This window comes from Oncorhynchus tshawytscha, linkage group LG19, assembly GCF_018296145.1.
Source record: "Oncorhynchus tshawytscha isolate Ot180627B linkage group LG19, Otsh_v2.0, whole genome shotgun sequence".
In the NCBI taxonomy this organism is placed as follows: Eukaryota; Metazoa; Chordata; class Actinopteri; order Salmoniformes; family Salmonidae; genus Oncorhynchus; species Oncorhynchus tshawytscha.
This window is the reverse complement of record NC_056447.1, coordinates 46,954,937-46,978,395: the sequence shown is the minus strand read 5'-3', so window position 1 is coordinate 46,978,395 and position 23,459 is coordinate 46,954,937. Positions and strand designations below refer to the sequence as shown.

The 23,459-nt window shown below is 42.5% G+C and overlaps 1 protein-coding gene across 2 annotated transcripts in view; it reads right to left on the bottom strand.

Moving 5' to 3' along the window:
* The window catches only part of mgat4c (mgat4 family member C), a 183,835-nt gene that overhangs the window by 72,520 nt on the left and 87,856 nt on the right, over nucleotides 1-23,459 (bottom strand). For both annotated transcript variants that reach the window (XM_024380083.2, XM_024380086.2), the window contains one exon: nucleotides 14,094-14,189. The gene's annotated coding sequence lies outside the window, so the exon portion shown is untranslated. The remainder of the gene's footprint in view (nucleotides 1-14,093; nucleotides 14,190-23,459) is intronic.

Below are 23,459 nucleotides of genomic sequence, written 5' to 3'. Positions count from 1 at the left end.
TAGACACATCTAAATGAGACAGGCTTATTAATTCTTCAAAAGCCACACAGCTTCCTTTTCCCCAAGACTCATTTTGGTACATTTAAGGAGGATAAAAGCTCAGCCAGACAACCTCACTGTCTCTTTCTCTCGCTCACATACATCATACATAATGCAGACACACATATTCTGTTGATCTCAAGACAACAATATTTCTTACTTTAAAATAGGTGTCATGTTTATAAGTGTTTCATAGAGAGTATAAATGGAAATATGAACATTTCAGGAACAAATTCCAGAGATCAACAAAACACAGGGAATACATAGTTTAAAAATGAACTAACCTGTTTTTATAGAAAACTGCTGTGCTGACAGAAAATTGTTTGTTACCAGTGGGTGAATGTGGGATTTTAATTCGAATGCAGGAAAATGTGATTGATCTTTTAAATTCAAGATTGAATGACATTTTGTTGATGAGTGCAGTGACACAAAAGGGTGGTTTTTGGGGCTTCATCAGGAGTCTCTGCCCTCCTGGCCCACTTATAAATGGGCAATAGCAAATTCGATATTGGGCCAGCTCTTCCCACTTTCAGTGAACCGAACCATGCTGGAATAAATAGTGTGAAAGTATGCTTACTGGGCAAGCATGGTACAGTACGGCTTGGCTTGGCTCGGTTTGAGTTCAAGAGCCTACAAGCTCATAAGACCTGGAGAGTGCAGCACTCCTGTTTTACCCCCCCCCCCCAAAAAAAGGGGGCATCTTTAAAAATGTATATTAATAAATAAGAAAATGGAGCTCACATAACTCTGAAATGTTGTATGCAATATGAGACAAGGAAAAGGCCTTGCAATCTATTGAAACGTTTTCTTTCAGCATACATATTCCACTGCCAAGCATACGATTGTATGAGGAACACCAAAGCCTTAATTATTGTAATTAACCCTTGCATGTACAAGTAGGGACGGCTCCTTGAAACCACCGGGAAGATGTGAGAATGTTTGTATTATAAACCAGTGGTTAAAATGCACATAATTTCGATGTTATACGAGATCCATAATTGGTGAATTCATGATCAGGGGGCCTACTTCATTACAGCTCAAGAGGCTTCATCTCCTCATGGTGGCCATATTTCACCATAATGAATGTGATTTTTTCTCTCTCTTCTCTCTGCAGTAGCTAATTGCAAATGTTTTCTCTCCATGTGAATGATTCAAGTTTTTTTGTTTGCTACAAACATCTTGATTAGAAAACACCCTCCCTTGTGATCACTCACAATGCTGTTATGTTACAAGAGTTTTATTTATTCCTTGGGAGGTAAACTTACTGTACCTAAGAAGGGAGTTGGAGCCCATCTTCTCATTTAACTGCATTGAGGTCAATTGGAATTCCAGTTTACTTCCTGAATTTACTGAACGGAAATGGCACTGACCCCAACCATGCTAAGCACAGCAGTGGACTCTCTCTCTCTCTCTCTCTCTCTCTCTCTCTCTCTCTCTCTCTCTCACACACACACACAATTTGACCCCATGTCTCTGGAGTGGGGTGGATAATCTGTCTATCTGGCCCCTCTGGGCCCTCTGTGTCTCAGCATGGGGGCAGAGGACACTCTGAGCCCCAGAAATGTCCACTCCTATCGGGCTCTCGTCCCAATTGGCCTGCTCCATGGAGGTAAAGACAGCAGCCAACTGCCAGAGGCCATAGGTTAGGAAACACCGCTCTGGCCCACTGCTGCCCACTGACTCTGAACAGAAGGGTCAGTATAGCTCCCTGAAGCTCCAGCCAGGCTCATTCCTCCTGACACGAGCACAAACATCCCCTACTACGATGATAGATACCTCCCTTTATAATGTAATACCACTTTGACTGCAGGAGAAATAAAAAAAATGCACATGCCGCCATCGTATTCATGAGGATTAATGTGGCATCCAGTTTTGTGTGACTGGAACAGCAGCTTAAGCAGCGACGCCACAAAATAATATGCACATTTTCAATTATCATCAAATGTCTGATTATCTTGAGTCTCACTGATATTCAAACAAACATATGATATAATCTCATAGAAAATACTGGGAAATAGTGTTTGACATGACATTGATGAAGCTCCCACTGTCTAGTGAGATAACCCAACCAGACAAATGCAATGGTAGCCTTAGGCATACTTTCAGTGGTGTCACTTTCCCAACTTTCACTTTCAGCGGTGTCACTTTTGAGGCCCTCAAGGCTGTCAGTATAAACCCATACTTCAGCTAGAAGTGCACTTTGAGGAGGGGGGTAATGTTGAGGGGCGCTCTTGGTCTCCTCCCTCACCAGCCCAGCACCTCTACACTGGAAAAGGTAATTGTCTCCTCCGTACGTGGAGAGATGAGTGTTTTTCTAGGACCCATGCAAGGCGCTGTCCCCTCTCTCACACAGCCCAAGAAGTCACAGCAGTTTGCAATAATTACTTTTGCAGATAGAGGTGAGAGAGGACGTTTGCATTAGATGAGGGCCTGGGTAGTCGGGTCCCCATGCTCGGCGCATGCAGCTTTTAATGTCACCATAATCTGGAAAGGTTACCACTGCCAGATCCACTGTATATCTCTGCAACTTGCTGAATCAGTATTTCTGAAATAGGCTTGACATTGATTTAGAAGAAGTGCACACCCAAGTAACTCCTTGAAAAGAGATGTGCTATACAGCATTTCCATTCTATTACAATGTTGTTGTTTTTGTTGTCATGTTGTATTATCACGCCACTACATTATGACACTTGCAAGGTTAGACACATAATTATGTTAAACCATAACATATCGACTGACAACTTTTTTCCTGGTAAAATGTATTTTCCTAAAGCTTTTAACGAAAATATTTTTCTTTGAACCGGTCTCCACTTTATAGACAGATACTACAGAGAGGTAGAGACAAGATACTCAAGGTCAGCAGCTCTACCTCTTTCTCATTTCTGTCCATCTCCTACTCTGTGAAAATGGTTTCTCAGATTGGTCTCTCCCTTCAATGGTCTCATATTCCCACACCTCCCACAGCATAAGCGTCTTATCATCATCACACTTTCTCATTCCATTTTCTCAGGGATGCTGGTGACATTTTGAAGTGTCTGATTCATGCCTTGAGACAGAGCGAGAAGGTTTGTGTGTGTGTGTTCGTGCGTGGGTGCGTGCGTGCATGCATTTGTGTATGCGTGTGTGTATGTGTGCATGTATGTGTGTGTGTATGCACATGTACATGTGTGTGTTTATGTGCCCGGTCATCTCCACCTCCAATCACACACTCCCTCCCTCCCTTCTCACACCTCTCTACTCCATGCCTGGAGCCAGACTCTTGTGTTGTCTACCTCAGAGAAGCTGGTGCTTGGCATAAAGAAGAGGCTCCAGTGGATTCTGTGCTCCGCCTGCCAATGGACTCTTTTGATCAGCCGCCAGGTGATGACAGGTGATCTACATTAATCTCAACCCTCCTGCCTCCCACCTCTCTCTCCTTCTCTCTGTGTCATTCTCTTCTCTTCCTCCCTCTTCCCTAACAGAGGGTCAGTGTGCTAAGCCCCAAGGCTAGGAGAGAAATTATATCTCATGGGAGGGCATTTTAGTTTTTCTCCTCTCAACAGCATTGGATAAACTTTGACTGATGCCTGCTGAGACATTTCAAACGTACAGAAAACCAAGATGGTTAGAAACCAGGTCGATCTTTGTGCTAGTATTTCATTCTGGAATACTGGATCCATGGAGTGGGAGTTAAATACACAATCTGAAACTTATATCATACCAAGTGGTTGGACTGCAAGCATCCAGCTTAAGCAACCGTGAAAGACACAGTAAGTTTACTCTCTCACTTTGACCTTTGTCCTGCACTCTGAACCTGAAACAGCTAAGAGGTCACTATGGAAGATACTGTGGGAGAAGCTGGCACTATTGTAGAGCTAGAAGATGTTTGTGTTTTCCATGATTAGAGCTGAAGAGTTAAGAGTGCCAAACAGGATAACTTATTGTATTGTGCTGCTCTGGTAATTGAAGTCAGACAGATCCCACTGGCACTGTTAGAATTAATTGGAAGGTGAAAGGCTTCACAAACAATGTAATTGAGATTTGGAAAAATAAAAAGCCACTTTTATAGAAGAAGTAGAGCAAATCCTCTCCAGTAGCTAATCACTACTAACCACAGAAACACTCTCCAACACAGATTAACAGTGACACTTCGAAAGTAAGTTGTGTCAGTATCAAATTATACAATGGGTGGGACTAATCCTGAATGCTGATTGGTTAAAAGCGCATTCCAGTCGGTGGCTATTCCACAAATTACCACCGGCTAAATCTATGACTTTAAAATGCCTATTTACTCTGTTCTATCTCACTGCCAAATCCACGATCTCATCAGCCCAGCCAAGCAATTAATAAACTTGATATCCACTATAAAAAGCATCTAGACATTATCTCACTTTATTTTTCTTCAACAGCGAAGATTTGTATAAACCTTGCTTTCTGTCTCTCCGACATTTGAAACATTGTTTCAATATTCAAATTCGATCTCCAGCTGTCCCATAGTAATTAACGTGTCGGAAGTCGGGACGAGACAGACAGGCAGCGTTTCTCAGCCAGCCGAAATCATGAATCGGCTGGCATGCGTGCTTAGTCCCCTCCTTTACTCCCTGTTCACTCATGACTGCATGGCCAAGCACGACTCCAACACCATGATTTAGTTTGCTGACGACACAACGGTGGTAGCCCTGATCACTGATAACGATGAGACAGCCTATAGGGAGGTCAGAGACCTGGCAGTGTTGTGCCAGAACAACAACCTCTCCCTCAACGTGAGCAAGACAAATGAGATGATCATGGACTACAGGAAAAGGAGGGCAGAACATGCTGAGCGGGTCGAGAGTTTCAAGTTCTTTGGTGTTCACATCACCAACAAACTATCATGGTCCAAACACACCAAGACAGTCGTGAAGAGGTTTGTGGAGACTGAAAAGGAGACTGAAAAGATTTGGCATGGGTCCCCAGATCCTCAAAAAGTTATACAGCTGCACCATCGAGAGCATCCTGACAGGATGCATCACTGCCTGGTATGGCAACTGCTCGGCATCCGACCGCAAGGCGCTACAGAGGGTAGTGCGTAGGAAGGCCCAAGAAATGGTCAAAGAATCCAGTCACCAAAGTCATAGACTGTTCTCTCTGCTACATACGGCAAGCGGTACCGGAGCGCCAAGTCTAGGTCCAAAAGGCTCCTTAACAGCTACTATTCCAAGCCATATTTACATTGACAGTCTACACCGGCCAAACCCGGTTGACGCTGGGCCAATTGTGCACTACCCTATGGGACTCCCAATCACGGCAGGTTGTGATACAGCAAGATCAAATACGTGTGTGACTATCATCCCTGGATTACGGATCACCACTTTAAATATCCTGTTAATTCATTTAAAAAAAGAGGTGGTAATGACTGTAACACTAATACACTTGAATGAACTGTATCATACTGATGAAATCTAGTCAACCATAGAGCATTAAGAGCCATAACCACTGTAGGTTGGATAACAACATACTGTACAGTTGAGAACTGATGAAATCTAGTCAACCATAGAGCATTAAGAGCCATAACCACTGTAGGTTGGATAACAACATACTGTACAGTTGAGAACTGATGAAATCTAGTCAACCATAGAGCATTAAGAGCCATAACCACTGTAGGTTGGATAACAACATACTGTACAGTTGAGAACTGATGAAATCTAGTCAACCATAGAGCATTAAGAGCCATAACCACTGTAGGTTGGATAACAACATACTGTACAGTTGAGAACTGATGAAATCTAGTCAACCATAGAGCATTAAGAGCCATAACCACTGTAGGTTGGATAACAACATACTGTACAGTTGAGAACTGATGAAATCTAGTCAACCATTGAAGCAGAAAGAGATCCCTATTCCATGGTATCTTGGCTAACAGCTGCTGATGAACGAGGAGTGATGGCGTGTGATGTGGCTCCTCCATTACAAAAAAACAACCAACTGTTATTTCTAAAGGTGATCACCTGCTTATTACTGTGATTTCCAGCAGGAATAACTCAGCTCAGTGCCTCAGCGGTGGTGGTTTTGGCAGAGGCGGGCGTTATTCAGCATGGCAGGCAGAAGGGGGGCTGTATGGAGCAAGGTGTGACTTTGTTGTGTTGATGATGGAAAAACACTGTCTCTGTTCCAAATGGCACCCTATTCCCTTTACAGGGCACTACTTTTGACCAGGGCCATTCGGACTCTAGTCAAAAGTAGTGCACTACATAAGGAATAGGGTGCTATTTTGGACACCGACAGTGTGTCTTGTCTTATCTTTCCAGACCCCTCAGGTTTGCTTTGGAAGGAGCTATTATCCATTTCATGATCTCACACCATTGTGATTGGAATTACTCAGTTGGATTGGTATGAAATGAAATGCAAAATGGCATTTGGTTTATGATTGACCATATTGTTCGTGTTTGTGGTTATTTTGTGGGCATCCATTTTGATTTAGCGAGGGGGTAGTGCTTTGTTGTGCGCTGTGTTAAATTGGCAATCAGATTGTCACATTACCATTCAGATGGCAAGCGTGATGTTTCTGATAGCGTGATGTTTCTCTCTCTACCACTGTGAGGGCCATGTCCCTGTCTGCATCCCAAATGGCGCCCTATTACCTTTACAGTATAGTGTACTACTTAGGGAATAGGGTGCCATTTGGGACATAGATAGGGACATGGCCCCCACAGTGGTAGAGAGAGAATGCTATTATGTTACTCTCCTTAAAGATCATCTACATCTTTATACGGCTAGCTGGAGAGAAAATAGAGTAGGAGCTAGCTATCGCTGTTCAGTGGTTCGCACTGCATGTCCAATCCATTTCAATGCTGCATTGCTCTGGACATTTAATCAAGCTCCCTTTTACAGCGATACGTCAATCTCCCCGAACACCCGCAAAAAGGGGATCAGGATGCATGAGTGGCGGAATGGGAGATGGAGAGAGCGCGAGTGATATAGTGAGCGAAAGGAAGAGAGAGAAAGTGGGAGGAAGAGTGTTCTAGTCTTCCGCAAATCTGTATTTTGAATCTGAAAATCATCTTTTGTCTCTGTTTAAACATTTGACTTGTCATGTATTTTAACAATGGTGTAAACATAAAAAATTGCATGCAATCACCAAAGACAAATTACTTTATCGACCAGTGATCACCACATTCCAGATGCTCAAGATTATTTAACAACTGCTCAAGCAACCATTACCTCCATCACGTAAACTGGTGGTGGTGTTGAGCTGAGTTAAATCTGAGTTAAAAGTTATTGTGAAAGGGCTGCTTAGTGTGAGCTCTTTTTGACGCTATGCACAGCTTGGGCAGCTGGGATAGGTGCTCTTGCTCCACTTCAATCGGCTGTGATGTTCTTCTCAAGGCTACTTCCTCCTTCTCCCTGATCTGGAATGTGAGCACACAGGCATTGGTTCTTGCTGTCTGTCCTGTAGGAAGAACAGCTGTTTGCATGAATCTTTAATGCACATCGCCCACATCAGTGTTGCTCCATTCGAGCAGACATAGATCTGGTTCCCTTCATTCTCACTTTAAACTGTTTCAAGTCACTTAAAGAATGTCAAATGTCTCATTCATTCAAGTGTCTCACTTCATACAGTTATCTGTTGATTGGAAAAGTATGTATCACATTTGCTTCTGTCAGTAAATGACGCCATCCCTCCAAAAATCAACTAACAATGGCTTTTTACTGGAGAATGGGAAGATTGAGACACCAGCAAAAACCAAAAGCTATTCAAACTGTTGCGTGAACCACCTGTTAACTTGAAAGTTATACAATCAACTTACAACTTACAATCTATGACAACACTAAAGCTTCATTACTGTTTGCGCACATACACTGGTAAGAAGCTCCACATGGCCCTGAGAACCGTCTAGGCTGTGCCACTGTCAGTGACAACATATATACTCTGGCTGTCGGTTGACAATTGTTCTACATAGTGACTCTACTGTCTGTAGCACAGAAGTGTAAAAAGCAATAACAGCAGCAAAGTGCAACAGTGGCTTTGCTTTGCTGTCAATATTTTCCCTCTTGATAAACCCCCTGGGCAAGTATACTTCTTCAGCCAGCCAACACAAACACAGCTTTGTCCTTGTTTGATCCTGTCAACAGTGTGTAGATACAATAGGCAGAAAATAAAGCCTTTTCACTCTGAGGGCTCGACTTCAACAAACCTAATGCTATGGTAAATCTAAGCGCTGGCTGTAGCGCTATAGGTCTGGGGGTATGTCAGAATTTATTATCCTGATTTTCACAGAAGGAATTATGAGAGCAAATAGCTGGTTGTAGGTGTGATGAGGGCTTGGCCACTCATTGGCCAATCAAGGCTTTCATGGCTTCATACTGCATGTGTTTGTCTCAAGTTCTGTAGGTTATTGACAGTCTTTGCATTGTCATCAACTCCAATTAAGCTGGAGGCACAGAATATTCTCGTCCTAGTCCATTGTAGATTGATACTACAGTTTATTGATTAAATGGCATAGGCTACAGTAATAGCAGCAGTAAAAAATCATCCAGTGTTTGCTCAATATGTTTGGAGTGTTGAAAGTCAACATTGTTGTCACTGGCTTCAATGAGTATAGTCCTTTACGTATGTATTGTATGTGTGAGGCACGTTCTCAATAAATATATAGCCTAGGCCTACCATTGATATGGCGTTATAGGAATGAAACATTTGAATATGTTTGTAATCGGACAACAGGCGCTCCTTGAAAATGGAGCCGAATGGAGTATGCACTGCAGGTAGACCTATGTAAATTCTGAATAATGCAAAAGCATGATGGCAAAAGCCTAGACCATTTAGAAACCTTTGATGGACAGGCTACTTGGCTAATGCAAGTTTTTTTTTTAACCACATCCAAAATATTAACAGGACTTAGCAAAAATAATATACAATAGCCTACATAGATAAAAGGGGGTATGTCCACTCACTCTTTTGCTGCTCCCAAACTTAATATTTTAATAAAGCTTTGGTGATTAAGATTTATTTTAAAGCAGTCTCATGAGCCAAACCCTTTATTGATAGTCTCGACTACTTGGTGAATGCATTGAGCAGGACAAAGAAAATAACCTGCAGTACAGTGAGAGGAGGGGAGGCTATGCTTGTTTTTTTAAATGGGGAAAAAACATTTGTTCTTTATGTTTTTAAATACGGTTGGAGAGGCTGCACCCCTGTTGTGAAAATCATGCCATAATCAACCACAACCACAAGACCACTTTTCCCCACCAGCCATACTGAAATTGGCACTTTGGTGCATGTTTTTAAGGACACACCTCAGATATTGCCACCCTTCCTACCTCTGGGAAGCCAGCTCATATAAGACAGGTAAATTACCAATCCTAGCGCTAGGGTTTGAAAATACAAGAGTGCCAGCTTTAACAGGTCAGAATTGCGAACAAGCGTGTTTTTGACAATTGCTTTGGCTTAATGCCAGACAAAAATAGAGTCCAGAGAGTCTGTGTCCTCAGTCTTTGCTGCCACCTCCAAAACACATATCGGTGGTCAGGACCACATATACTACCCCGGAGACCAGGGTTCGATCCCCCATTTCACCTCTTCTAAAACCTCCACCCTCTCATATATCTCACTCTCTGACACTGTCTATCTCTATAGAAAATAAAATACAAAAAGGAGGATGAAATTCTCATTTGTCATCCGCATCACCTCCTCCCAGATTCATGAGAGGAACTGATGAAACTAATGACCAGACAGATGGAGACCAGTGGAGGCTGGTGGGGGGGGGGAGAAATATGAGGACGGGCTCATTGTAATGGTTGGAATGGAATAAACGGAACAGAGTCAAAAGTGATTTCCATATGTTTGGTACTGTTCCATTTATTCCATTCCAGCCACTACAATGAGCCCGTCCTCCTATAGCTCCTCCCACCAGCCTCCACAGATGGAGACAGAGATAATGCGATATTCTGTGTTTGTACCACAGAAGGGAAAGGAAAACCCCATTTGTAAACGCTAATTAGGAGATGTTTTTTTTAAGTGTATGCGGGCGACAGTGAGACAGCACTTCCTCATTGTGTTCACCTTTTATAATGTCAGATCACAGCGAGAGGCATCATTCACTCTGCTACACTGAGTTGTAGGCTACAGTAGCTTCTCTGATGTATGGTGAAGTACAGTATAAGGGAAATTCAAGGAGAAGAACAAACAAATGGGTCGCTGCACAAAAAGAGCACCTTTTGCACCCTTTTGACATTTTAACTAGAAATTGTGCATCAATATTGCATTTTAAAAGCCTGTTATATTAAATGAAGTGTCCTTTAATATAAACCAAATGGTAAATTGAATACATCCCAAAAAATGTTTATGAATAAAGACTTGCCCAAATTCAATATTTTGACATGTCCCTCTGTGGACCCTTCCAAACTTCCATTTCCCCAGTCACAAGGGAATTTATGGCCGATTTAAGATGAAAATGTCAATCCTGTTACTTTATTTGGCACTTAGTAAACACTTACTATAGTATTTTTATTTAACCTCTTCAGACAAAAAAACCTGCTCTTTATGAAGTTGAACATGTCGTCTTTATGACAGAATGTTAAAATTAGGGGAAATATACAGTGCAATCGGAAAGTATTCAGACCCCTTGACTTTTTCCACATTGTGTTATGTTACAGCCTTATTCTAAATTGATCAAATTTAGGGGGGTTTCTCATCAATCTACACACAATACACCATAATGACAAAGCAAAAACAGGTTTTTAGAAATGTTTGGAAATTTACCACAAATAATCAAATGAAATACCTTCTTTACATAAGAATATAGACCCTTTGCTGCAGCATTGAACGCCCCCAAGAACACAGTGGCATCCATCCTTCTTAAATGGAAGAAGTTTGGAACCACCAAGATTCTGGCCAAACTCTGAAATCAGGGGAGAAGGGCCTTGGTCAGGGAGGTAACCAAGAACCCAATGGTCACTCTGACAGAGCTCCAAAGTTCCTCTGTGGATATGGGAGAACCTTCCAGAAGGACAACCATCTCTGCAGCACTCCACCAATCAGGCTTTTATGGTAGATTGGCCAGACGGAAGCCACTCCTCAGTAATATGCACATGACAGCCCACTTGAAAGGCACCTAAAGGACTCAGACCATGAGAAACAAGATTCTCTGGTCTGATGAAACCAAGGTTGAACTCTTTGGGCTGAATGCCAAATGTCACGTCTGGAGGAAACCTGGCACCATACCTACGGTGAAGCACGGTAGTGTTAGCATCATGCTATGGGGAAGTTTTTAGCGGCAGGGACTGGGAGACTAGTCAGGATTGAGGAAAATACGAATGGAGCAAAGTACAGAGAGGTCCTTGATGAAAACCTTCTCCAGAGCGCTCAGGATCTCAGACTGAGGTGAAGTTTCACATTCCAACAGGACAACGATCCTAAGCACACAACCAAGACAATGCAGGAGTGGTTTCGGGACAAGTATCTGAATGTCCTTGAGTGGCCCAGCCAGAGCCTGGACTTGAACCTGATCGAACATCACTGGAGAGACGTGAAAATACAGTAGCTGTGCAGCGATGCTCCCTGTCCAACCTGACAGAGCTTGAGAGGATCTGCAGAGAAGAATGGGAGAAACTTCCCCAAAACAAGTGTGTGTCTTACCCAAGAAGACTCGAGGCTGTAGTCGCTGCCAAAGGTGCTTCAACAAAGTACTGAGTAAAGGATCTGAATGCTTATATAAATATGATATTTCTGTTTTTTTATTTGTAATAAATTTGCAAAAATAAAAAAATGAACTATTTTCCCTTTGTTATTATGGGGTATTGTGTGTAGACTGATTGGGAAGAAGGGGAAAAAACAATTTAATACATTTTAGAATAAAGCTGTAACGTAACAAAATGTGGAAAAGTCAAAGGGTCTGAATACTTTACAAATGCACTGTGGATATACAGTACCAGTCAAAAGTTTTTCTCTATTTGACAATTTTTTACAATACCGTTCAAAAGTTTGGGGTCACTTAGAAATGTCCTTGTTTTCCATGAAAACATACATGAAATTAGTTGCAAAATGAATAGGAAATATAGTCAAAGTTGTTGACAAGGTTATATATATAATGATTTTTAATTGAAATAATAATTGTGTCCTTCAAACTTTGCTTTCGTCAAAGAATCCTCCATTTGCAGCAATTACAGCCTCGCAGAACTTTGGCATTCTAGTTAATCTGAAGAGATTTCACCCCATGCTTACTGAAGCACCTCCCACAAATTGGATTGGCTTGATGGGCACTTCTTACGTACCATACGGTCAAGCTGCTCCCACAACAGCTCAATAGGGTTGAGATCCGGTGACTATGCTGGCCTCTGCATTATAGACAGAATACCAGCTGACGGCTTCTTCCCTAAATAGTTATTGCATAGCTTGGAGCTGTGCTTTGGGTCATTGTCCTGTTGTAGTTGGAAATTGGCTCCAATTAAGCGCCATCCACAGGGTATGGCACGGCGTTGCAAAATGGAATGATAGCCTTCCTTCTTCAAGATCCATTTTACCCTGTACAAATCTCCCACATTACCACCACCAAAGCACCCGAGACCATCACATTGCCTCCACCCTGCTTGACAGATGGCGTCAAGCACGCTTCCAGCATCTTATAATTTTTTCTGCATCTCATGTATGTTCTTCTTTGTGATTCAAACTTCTCAAACTTAGATTTGTCTGTCCATAACACTTTTTTCCAATCTTCCTCTGTCCAGTGTCTGTGTTATTTTGCCCATCTTAATCTTTTATTTTTATTGGCCAGTCTGAGATGGCTTTTTCTATGCAACTATGCCTAGAAGGCCAGTATCCCGGAGTCGCCTCTTCACTGCTGATGTTGAGACTGGTGTTTTGCGGGTACTATTTAATGACGCTGCCACTTGAGGACTTGTGTTTCTCAAACTAGACACTCTAATGTACTTGTCCTCTTGCTCAGTTGTGCACCGGGGCCTCCCACTCCTATTTCTATTCTGGTTAGGGCCAGTTTGCGCTGTTCTGTGAAGGGAGTAGTACACAGCACTGTATGAGATCTTCAGTTTCTTGGCAATTTCTCGCATGGAATAGCCTTCATTTCTCAGAACAAGAATAGACTGACGAGTTTCAGAAGAAAGGTATTGTTTCTGGCCATTTTGAACCTGTAATCGAACCCACAAATGCTGATGCTCTAGATACTCAACTAGTCTAAAGAAGGCCAATTTTATTGCTTCTTTAATTAGCACAACAGCTTTCAGCTGTGCTAACATAATTGCAAAAGGGTTTTCTAATAATCAATTAGCCTTTGATAAACTTGGATTAGCTAACACAACGTGCCATTGGAACACAGGAGTGATGGTTGCTGATAATGGGCCTCTGTACACCTATGTAGATATTCCATTAAAAATCAACCGTTTCCAGCTACAATAGTCATTTATAACATTACCAATGTCTACACTGTATTCCTGATCAATTTTATGTTATTTTAATGGACAGAAAATGTGTTTTTCTTTCAAAAACAAGGACATTTCGAAGTGACCCCAAACTTTTGAACGGTAGTGTACATTGTAGAATAATAGTGAAGACATCAAAACTATGAAATAACAAATATGGAATCATATCGTAACCAAAAATGTATTAAACAAATCAAAATATGTTTTATGTTTTAGATTCTTCAAAGCCACCCTTTGCCTTGATGACAGCTTTGCACACTCTTGGCATTCTCTCAACCAGCTTTACGAGGAAGTCACCTGGAATGCTTTTACAACAGTCTTGAAGGTTCCCACATATGCTGAGCACTTATTGGCTGCTTTTCCTTCACTCTGCGGTCCAACTCATCCCAAACCATCTCAATTGGGTTGAGGTCGGGAGATTGTGGAGGCCACAAAGACACGTCGGTTGGAACCAATGTAGAAAATAGTACAAATGAAGAAAAACCCTTGACTGAGATAGGTGTCCAAACTTTTGACAGGTACTGTATATATATTTCTTACCAAGTTACACTACCCAAAAGGTTCTCAATTGGTGGAACGACCCAACTATTAAACTATCCACGGCTGAAACTACTTCTACCAAATCTTGATTAATAATATAGTAATATCCTTCAATATTACAGTACCTTTCAGCAGAAGTCAGATGTGTTAGTGGGAAGATGTCTGGTTGCTCTGAAGGTTGACATGGACTGGATCCACAAACAGATGCTCCTCAGTTGTTTCTGTCAAAAAGAAAGAGAGTCAGTCAAACGCACAGGAAGTGAATTCATTATACCGTGCACATCGGCATTCCATTGTTCATCTCTGTACCCTGTGTGTATGTGCCAAGGTATGCATCAATGTATTATACCGTGTGTGTTTCTGTGTGTGTGTGTATGAGCGTGTGGGGCACATGTACCGTAGCGTGTGTGTAAGTGTATGTGCAGCTTGCGCTTGCATGCGAAAGAGTAGCTCATTTTCTGTGTGTGCACACATACAACAAACAGTACAGTAAACAATAAGGTCACAACTCCCCTGAGCTTCCCACTGTGACTAGTACACTGCCTTACATTTGAAGATGACTCTCCTCTCAAGAGTTTCCCTGGTAAAGGAAAAACGCTGGCTTTGCCTACGATGTCCACTCTGCCTCTCTCTAGTCTCTAGTCTAACTGTGGCTGACTCTCTCTCTCTCTGTCCAGTCTAACTGTAGCTGACTCTCTCTCTTTCTCTCTCTAGTCTACCTGTTGTTCCCTCTCTCTCTTTCTCTCTCTAGTCTAACTGTTGTTCGCTCTCTCTCTCTCTCTCTCTCTCTCTCTCTAGTCTACCTGTTGTTCCCTCTCTCTCTTTCTCTCTCTCTAGTCTAACTGTCATTCACTCTCTCTCTCTCTCTCTCGCTCTCTCTATGTCTTTCTCTCTCTAGTCTAACTGTGGCTGATTGTCCCTCTACGCAGAGCACAGAGACACTGATGGCAGAGATGAGATGGTGTGGTGCTCCCACACAGAGGCAGGGTAATTGGCTCTCCATGATGGGCCATAAACATACATCACAGGGGTGGTGGAGCGCCAAACAGACAGCTAACTAAGCCTCTCTCACTCTTTCTCTGCTGCTCCGTCTCTGCTGCATATACAAGAAGACACAGATATACACACACAAGTCCCCAAGGACACACACACACACACACACAAACACACACACGCACACATGCACACAGCACATTGTCTTTGTTACTCTGGATATTCACGCTGCCTGCACGGGTCATGCCCTTCACGCCATTATCATAGCACACAGTAGAACACCCCGCCCCCTTTTTCATTACAACAAAACCATCATCATAAGGTAATATACAGTTATATACAGTAATATATAGAGGACAACACTCTCTCTTAATCTCCATAGCACCATCACCATCACCCATAAGGTATGCCCTCGCAAGCAATTACCATAACACCATACATTAGTGATGCGCTGGATGACTCATAACCCACAGTCCCTGTGGTTTTGTCTTTCATTATTTTTATCTGCCGTTAGTACGTAGCCTCAGCTTTAGGGCTGTAGCATGTCAAATACACAACAATTGACAAACGCTTTTGGGAACTTGGTCATAAAAAGTTTATGTCGATCCACTGAGGCAGAAAGGAGTTTAATTCAATTAGAGAAAAGCTGTGAAATAGAGAGTTCAAAAGAATAGAAGGGCCAGAACATTAGTCTAATGTTTGGTGAAGTGGTAAAAGATGATGATAGCAGTGTTATGTGTGATGATTTGTGAGGCGCTATACAAATTCTACAGTCATAAGACGGAGACTTCAAAATGACAAGTCGAGGTAACTGTACTGTTCAGATGGGTTAAATGGAATAGTAGCCTATCTGAAATCTGGACACTGACTGTAAATGTTGACTCTGGAACGTAAATAGCCCACCCAACTAACTCCAACCCACTATTGTTTTTTTCCCCCTGCTCTTTTGCACCCCAGTATCTCTACTTGCACATCATCATCTGTAAATCTATCACTCCAGTGTTAATGCTAAATTGTAATTATTTCGCCACTATTGCCTATTTATTGCCTTACCTCCCTAATCTTACTACATTTGCACACTCTGTACATAGATTTTCTATTGTGTTTTTGACTGTACGTTTGTTTATCCCATGTGTAACTCTGTGCTGTTGTTTTTGTCTTACTGCTTTGCTTTATCTTGGCCAGGTCACAGCTGTAAATGAGAACTTGTTCTCAACTGGCCTACCTGGTTAAATAAAGGTGAAATAAATAAAAAATATTTTTATATTTGCAGGTTAGGGTCGAGTGTGGGCCTCAGATGTTCACTTTATCACATATAGTCACGCGGTTGTGGATGTGTTATAAGCAATTGCGGGCGGGTGAACAAACATCTGAACCAGGCATCACCATAACCCGTATAGGATGACCTTGCTAACCATTACCATAAGACCATAGTGCCATGTATAATAAAGGCGATCCATTACCATAGCACCATTACCATAGCACCATTACCATAGCACCATTACCATAGAACAGACCCTCACTTCCATTATCATAACAGTATTGTCATAATAAGCAGGATGACCCTGTTAGTCATATCCACAAAACTCTAAGACGAGGCATTTCTTTCAGACAGCAGCCTGAAACACAGGAAATGGGGGAAATAAGGGCACCCAAGGCTATAACACAGAAGGAAACATACAGAGAATGGGTGTTTTCAAAAGGTGTTCTCCTTTCAAAAGTGGACTCTAAAGTGTGAACATTTTCTACACCATTCCTGGTTGTGCCTCTGAGTGAGTTACTTAAGCAATAAGGCATGAGGGGATGTGGTTTATGGCCAATATACTATGGCTAAGGACTGTTCTTACCCACGACGCAACGCAGAGTGCCTGGATACAGCCCTTAGCCGTGGTGTATTGGCCATATACCACAAACCCCCGATGTGTCTTATTGCTATTATAAACCTGTTACAAACATAATTAGAACAGTAAAAATAAATGTTTTGTCATAGCCGTGGTATAAGGCTTTCAGCCAAAGCATTCAGGGCTCGGACTCGGTTTGTAATTAGATATAAAACGTCTTCTTACTTTAATATAAAAAATATTCTCAATTTCATGGACTGTTGGTTAGAACAATTTTGTTGATCGGTAATAACCATTTAATTGCTCCTCCGAAGAGCAAGATACTTGAATTAAATGATCAATCCACTTGTTTAGATTACAGCATAGAGTTCCCCTTTCATAAATGAATACAATAAACCCAGTTTGTGGGTGGGTGTGACTGAGTTTATAATATTAGCTTGCCTCAAAGATGAATCACAATAATAATATCTCTCTGACACGCTATACTGTGTAGCTCCATCTCTGTGCTGTGGTGTCTCAACACTGTTCTGTCATATTTGTGTATTAATCTGTGTATTAAAACCATTAAACTGAAACATTTTTTACCATTGTTCATCGCAGGATATAAATGGCAAAAATGAGGGTCTCGGTTTGAAAAACCCACACATAATTTATCCAATTCACTTTTCCCAAAATTAGAGTGACAGGTCTTACATGACCATTCTATTCTGAGACAATCACAGATCCCGAGACCCCCCCACACACACTCTATTGCTCTCTCTCTCTCTCTCTCTCTCTCTCTCTCTCTCTCTCTCTCACTCTCTCCAGACTCTCTCTCCAGACTCTCTCTCCAGACCCTTTCTCTCTCCAGACTGGATCTTCAATGGGAAGAGTGAATGAGATGAAGGGAACAGGAAGAGGAAGAGTGAATGAGATGGAGGGAACAGGAAGAGGAAGAGTGAATGAGATGGAGGGAACAGGAAGAGGAAGAGTGAATGAGATGGAGGGAACAGGAAAAGGAAGAGTGAATGTGATGGAGGGAACAGGAAGAGGAAGAGTGAATGTGATGGAGGGAACAGGAAGAGGAAGAGTAAATGAGATGGAGGGAACAGGAAGAGGAAGAGTGAATGAGATGGAGGGAACAGGAAAAGGAAGAGTGAATGTGATGGAGGGAACAGGAAGAGGAAGAGTGAATGTGATGGAGGGAACAGGAAGAGGAAGAGTAAATGAGATGGAGGGAACAGGAAGAGGAAGAGTGAATGTGATGGAGGGAACAGGAAGAGGAAGAGTGAATGTGATGGAGGGAACAGGAAGAGGAAGAGTAAATGAGATGAAGGGAACAGGAAGAGTGAATGAGATGGAGGGAACAGGAAGAGGAAGAGTGAATCGGATGGAAGGAGAAGGAGAAAGCGGAGGGTCCACAATGCCCCTCATTATTCAGACAGACACTCGAGGCCACAGGAAAAAGCACACTTCATTGTTCTTGTCAAACTCTGTCCGGCTTAATGGAGTGTTCAGTTCTTAGGGCCTCCGTTCGTGGAGAGATTAAGGATGGTGTGGCTGGGCCAGATGTAAAGAGAGAGAGATTAGATCAGGACAAAAAACTTGAAAAAAAAAATCTCCTTTCTCTATTGTTTGTTTCACGGCTTTTGATCTCATTTTAGTAATTTAGCAAACACTCCTATCCATAGCACTTTACAGGAGCAATTAGAGTTAAGTGCCTTGCTCAAGGGTACATTGACATATTTTTCACCTAGTTGGCTCAGGGAATCGAACCAGCAACCTTCGGTTACTGACCCAACACTCTGAACGGCTAGGCTACCTCTCGCTTGCCAGACTTGCTTGACAGAGTCATGGTGCTTTGCAATACAGTGGACCTAGAACACCTGAGAGGAGGTAAAGCCCTCTTGAGATAAATATCTTCCAGGGGCCAAAGTATTTTGCAGTTTCACATAAATATGTCATATCATGTAGCAATGGAGAGGGTAAATGGCAATGTTTTCCAACTGAAGAATAAACTGATGGTTTACGGCATAGGAACTGTGAAGTGGCACAGATGTTTCTATTGTTATTCCTCCTCTGTATCCTTCCCTCCTTTCTGTGGAGATTATCCAGTGATTATGTATTATGTATTATATGTATTATAGAATGTATATGTAGAACCCCATATGCAACCAGCTCTGTAACTTACACTCATTACACAGATTAGGTACTTAGTCCTTTATTTTCTTTGTTTTAACATGATGCTTCTGCTATGGTGCTCAAACATACTGTAGCTGTGAAGCAGTAGTGGAGGTGTTGTTACCATGTTATGGCCAACACACATTCTAAACTGCTTGGCGTACTACACCCTGCAGTCAAAGATATTTTCATCAGAGGTGGATGCAGTTAAAATGTCTGTTTAAATCTCATCCATGGTATATGCTTCCTGATGCAGATGATGCAGGAAGCAGTTGGATTCCAGGCCAAAATAGGACACAGGTGTTTGAGATAAACTCAGTGTCAATGAAGCCTCGTTACAGCATGTCCTTCCCTGCATGCGTCCCGAACGGCACCCTTTTCCCTACAGTGCACTGCTTTTGATCAGGGCTCTGTAGGACTCCATAGGACTCTGGTCAAAAGTAGTGCACTATGTAGGGAACAGTGTACCGTTTGGAACTAGGTTCTACCTATGGGTGTGTACCAGAGTGGCTGCAGCATTGATCAGACAGCCAAGCCCCTTTGTTTGCCTCCTAATTGGGGTAATTTATTGCCCTAACAGAGAGAGCAGCTGTGGCTTTACAGCATCGCACCAATTAAGCCCAGATGCTAAAATGAAAGACAGTACTGAAGACGTGAAGAATCAACAGACCATAACTCAGATCTGGGTAATAAATGTGACAGCATGAGACCGAGGAATGAGGAGGACCGTGGCGGGCTCTTCAAAACCCTCTGCTGATGTATTCCACTGATGTTAGAAACAACAAGCAATGTCATTATCAATGTAAATTCAATGAGTAATTTCAAAACCAGATCTAAGATGACCTGAGAGTTATTGTTTCTTATAACTTCTATGATTTTAATTATTGGTCAGAATCAAAGAAGGGAACAGACATCTCTACAGGGAGTCGAGAACACTTCACGTCTAAGGTTAGATGGATTATGAGTAAAATACTAAATTGTTCTCATGATAGCTCAAGATTTCTCTGATTTACATTTTTATTTTCCACAAAATGGCAGTGGCGGTCAGGATCAGGTGGATTAGAGAATCGGAGAGCGACTGGCCCAGGAAATGTGGGACATAACAGGAGGAAATCAGGTCACCATGGACATTCCTCCAGGGTACGGATAACCCCGACATACTGTGGTTGGCCTGCCTCTCCTCTCACCCAGTCTGAGTCCTTTAGATGATGTGCACTGGGAAAGGGCACACATGTGAGTAACACAGAAGAGTGTGCAGTAACACGGAAGAGGAGGAGGGGCCAACCTGAAGGCTCAGCTTACTGATGATGAATACTTCCAGAGAGAGTTTATGTTTTCTTGTCATGTTACCCCAAAGGAAAAGAACATCTCATCGTTTTGATGATGTCTGGAGAGAGTTTGTAATGTTCTTATCTGGCTCGAAGGACCATGATAAAAGAGGTTGAGTCTGAGAGAATACGTCGTTGTACACATTTTCATTGTGTCACAAATCAAAAAGTCCAAATGGTTCACCCAATAGGCTTGCCAGTCCACATAACATGAGCAAGTGATCTGCCTGGGAATATATTCATTTTAATTATACGGTTCGGCTGGGTCCAAGGTGGTGTATAGGTGAATAGCAAAGTGAGACGTGTGAGCATGCTAGTACCTGGGTCATACAAAAGCAGCACTAAAACATGCAGCACCTTGATAGACTGAACCATACCCCAGAGATGAAAGGCGTTCATGCACTCCTACAGAGAGTATCTCCTCCCTCTGTCCTCCATTAGAATTCCAGCTCTGTCTGGAGCTCCCCTGAATCCCATTACCTTCTCCATTCCATCACTGACTTAAACCCTCAAGACAAAACGAGTGCTTGTCTGTCGTGCCATTGACGGCGGTGTCTTGCTCCTCTATGTAACCTCTCTCCGTCCCTCTCTCTCTCTGTGCCTCTCTCTCGGTCCCTCTCCCTTGCTCTCTCGGTGTGTCTCTCTCTCTCTCTCTCTCTCTGTCTCTGTCTCTCTCGCTCTCTTCAGGGGGAATTCTGATATCAGTAGCCTGATGGGGAGTAGAAACCTCTGTATTTTATGAGGAGAACGAATGGCCCTGAACCCAATTATCTTTCTTTGTTAAGTAAAACTCTACTGGCCCTCATTTCAACATGCAGCCCCCCTTCTGCTGTTTTTACACTACAAAGTGATTACAGATTTAATTAGCTGAGGACCTTGCTTCAGGGAGACTCATGAATCTATATTGATATTTCTGCAGAATGTGGAGATAGGGCCTCGTCCTCATGATGAGCTATGGAGACGCTACTGGAGAAAAAAATAAAGGAGGATGAAGTGATGATTTGCAACTTTCACTCTCCTGTTTACTTTTTCCCCTGAGGCTAATATTTTTATTGCTCTATGAGGATGAGCAGCATGGCTGAATTATGCAGAGCATGGCAGCAGCAATCAATGCTGTCTCACTGTGAGTAGCTTGGATTAAAAGAGGCCTGCTGTCAGGAGAGCAGCATTTCTGTTATTGACATTAGAAAATATTCCACCACTAATCTGGTAGAAATGAATTAAGTGTTCTGAGACCTTCCGCCCCATTTGGAGAGTGGAATCTAATTTGGATTTAATGGTGCAATTTTCCTGCCTAACCTGGTCACTTTGTTTGATGGATCAGTTTAACCATCTGGAATAACATTAACTATAGCATTGGGGTCCTGAAGGTATAGAACTCTATGTATAATACGGAGGTTTCTAGGGTTTCCACCAAGCTAGGTAAATCTGCTTTTACTTTTAAGGCATCGAAATGCTGGAAGAAAATTGATGTTTTTGTGGCATTTGGGCAATTTAAAGTATTGATTGGGAACTTGTTTGAGGATGAAGGTAACTGTTTTTCTGGGTGATTTGTGATGTTGTATTTGTGCTTCGCATGACTGTGTTTCTACATTTGTTTTATTTTTTTTATTTCACCTTTATTTAGTCAGGTAGGCTTGTTGAGAACAAGCTCTCATTTACAACTGCGACCTGGCCAACATAAAGCACAGCAGTTCGACACATACAACAACACAGAGTTACACATGGAATTAACAAACATACAGTCAATAATACAGTAGAAAAAAGAAAAACCTATTAACAGTGAGTGCAAATGAGGTAAGATAAGGGACGTAAGGCAATAAACACTGGGGTGCAAAGGAGCAAGATGAATAAATAAATACAGTACGGGGATGAGGTAGTTGGATGGGCTGTTTACAGATGGGCTATGTACAGGTGCAGTGCTCTGACAGGTGGTGCTTAACGCTAGTGAGGGAGATATGGGTCTCCAGCTTCAGTGATTTTTGCAGTTCGTTCCAGTCATTGGCAGCAGAGAACTGGAAGGAAAGGCGGCCAAACGAGGAATTGGCGTTGGGGGTGACCAATGAGATATAACTACTGGAGCGTGTGCTATGGGTGGGTGCTGCTATGGTGACCAGTGAGTTGAGATAAGGCGGGGCTTTACCTAGCAGAAACTTGTAGATGACCTGGAGCCAGTGGGTTTGCGATGAGTATGAAGCGATGGTCAGCCAACGAGAGCGTACAGGTCGCAGTGGTGGGTAATATATGGGGCTTTGGTGACAAAACGGATGGCACTGTGATAGACTGCATCCAATTTGTTGAGTAGAGTGTTGGAGGATATTTTATAGATGACATCGCCGAAGTCGAGGATCGGTAGGATGATCAGTTTTACGAGGGTAAGTTTGGCAGCATGAGTGAAGGATGCTTTGTTGCGAAATAGGAAGCCGATTCTAGATTTTGGATTGGAGATGCTTAATGTGAGTCTGGAAGGAGAGTTTACAGTCTAGCCAGACACCTAGGTATTTGTAGTTGTCCACATATTCTAAGTCCAAACAGTCCAGAGTAGTGATGCTGGCAGGTGCGGGCAGCGACCGGTTGAAGAGCATGCATTTAGTTTTACTTGCATTTAAGAGCAGTTGGAGGCCACAGAATGAGAGTTGTATGGCATTGAAGCTCGTCTGGAGGTTAGTTAACACAGTGTCCAAAGAAGGGCCAGAAGAATACAGAATGGTGTCGTCTGCATAGACGTGAATCAGAGAATCACCAGCAGTGAGGGCGACATCATTGATGTATACAGAGAAGAGAGTCAGCCCAAGAATTGAACCCTGTGGCACCCCCATAGAGACTGCCAGAGGTCCGGACAACAGGCCCTCCGATTTGACACAATGAACTCTATCAGAGAAGTTGGTGAACCAGGCGAGGCAATCATTTGAGAAACCAAGGCTGTTGAGTCTGCCAAAAATAATGTGGTGATTGACAGAGTTGAAAGTCTTGGACAGGTCGATGAATACGGCTGCACAGTATTGTCTCTTATCGATGGCGGTTATGATATCGTTTAGGACCTTGAGCATGGCTGAGGTGCACCCATGACCAGCTCTGAAACCAGATTGCATAGCGGAGAAGGTACGGTGGGAATCGAAATGGAAGGTAATCTTTTTTTTTTTTTAATTGGCTTTCAAATCAAATCAAA